Consider the following 1,500-nt stretch of genomic DNA (forward strand, 5'->3'; position numbering starts at 1 on the left):
AACTTGGCACCACCTTTTATAACAATTCGATTAACAGGCAGCCAGCTGACATACATTAATCGATGTATTTAACTAAAATGTAAACAAATCGAAAAAAAAAATTATTAAACAAATAAACAACAGATGAAACAAATAAACACTGGCGAATAAAATAGCAAAAAAAAAAGGAAATTTAATAAATGAAAAACAAAATAATTGTTAAACTTGAAGTGTTTAAACAACTTTGTGTGGTGTGAATATTCGTTCGGATGCGATCGTGAAAATTTATAAAATGGCAGGAATGTACGTGTGAATCAAATATTTTCGTGGACAATTAAAATAGTTTTTGTTTGTTCTTTCTTTTTCTTTTCTTTCAGGCTAGTATCACTTTTATAAAAAATATAATTGCAAATGGAGTGCAATATAATTTCGTGAAATTACCCGTAGAAATGCAAGTTAAATAATTTTGAGCAGTTTACAAAATTATCTCTCAATCTGAGTATATTACAGATTGTAGGTTAGAATTTCACAAAACTTAGTTGCACGTTACCTCGGTATCAGACAGTCCTGAATCCGTATTACTTTCCTGGTGATTGCTTCTACAGTTTCGGCAACGACAGCGGCAGCGAGGCATCAGTACGAGATGACAGTGTTCCAAGTAAGTAACGATGTTTTAAAAATGCTCGATTACTTTAGTAAGACGTGTTTCTAAACTTTTGCAATATATTAGCAATAAGTTTAATGTTTTATTTTGTATAATCTTAACAAAATAACACAATTGGATCGTAATAAATTAACGAATTAACAATTGATAATAAATAGAAAAAGATAAGTCCCTGCTCGGGCGCCAAAATGAAAAACCTTAATATTTTTTAAGGTAAAATTTAAAAATGGTGGGCAAATCTTTTCTATTTTTATTAAAAATTAGTTTAAAAAACGAAGAAGAAACACGTCTTGTTTAAACCAATATATAATGAACAGTAAGTCTTTATTTAATTCAAATTTTCTATATAGCTATTAATACTTCATTTTTCTTTAGATATTTCTCCTACTTTCCCGTTGGCCATTGTTCATTCCATTTAACCGAACAGTAAGTAGAATATCTTATACTTTTGTTTAATGTTACATATGTTTAGATACATGTTTAGATTTATGTTTACTTTTATGTTTAAATACAATTCATTTTTAGTTTTAAATCTTAAACATGTTGTTTAATTGGGACAATTAACAGATAGGTAAGTGAACGCGAACTGGTGCAGAATCGAACGAACAAATGCTTTAAAATGATGCGTAACATTATGCAATAAATTATATACCAAAACAAATGGCAATTTTAATGCTTTAAAATGGTGAATAAACGACCGTCCTAGCACGAAAACTGCCAAAGTTAATTGCAACCATATCGGAACCTCAGATTACTGCGTTTATTAAACATAGAACAATAATTCTACCGATCTATCAAATTGACCAATTTGTAAAAATATACATTATGCTACAAATGATATACCATATTAAAGTTCA

General features: G+C 28.8%; 1 long non-coding RNA gene across 1 annotated transcript; it reads left to right on the plus strand.

Annotated features, from left to right (window-relative positions):
* The first annotated feature begins 140 nt into the window (after window positions 1-140).
* Window positions 141-1,233, plus strand: LOC119615826. Its single transcript, XR_005232473.1, has 3 exons — window positions 141-282; window positions 357-637; window positions 1,019-1,233. It is a non-coding gene; the product is annotated as an uncharacterized LOC119615826 (long non-coding RNA).
* The last annotated feature ends 267 nt before the right edge of the window (window positions 1,234-1,500 follow it).

This window comes from Lucilia sericata, unplaced genomic scaffold (assembly GCF_015586225.1).
Source record: "Lucilia sericata isolate MDLA Ls3-8-SP2 unplaced genomic scaffold, ASM1558622v1 Contig008486F_arrow, whole genome shotgun sequence".
Lineage (NCBI taxonomy): Eukaryota > Metazoa > Arthropoda > Insecta > Diptera > Calliphoridae > Lucilia > Lucilia sericata.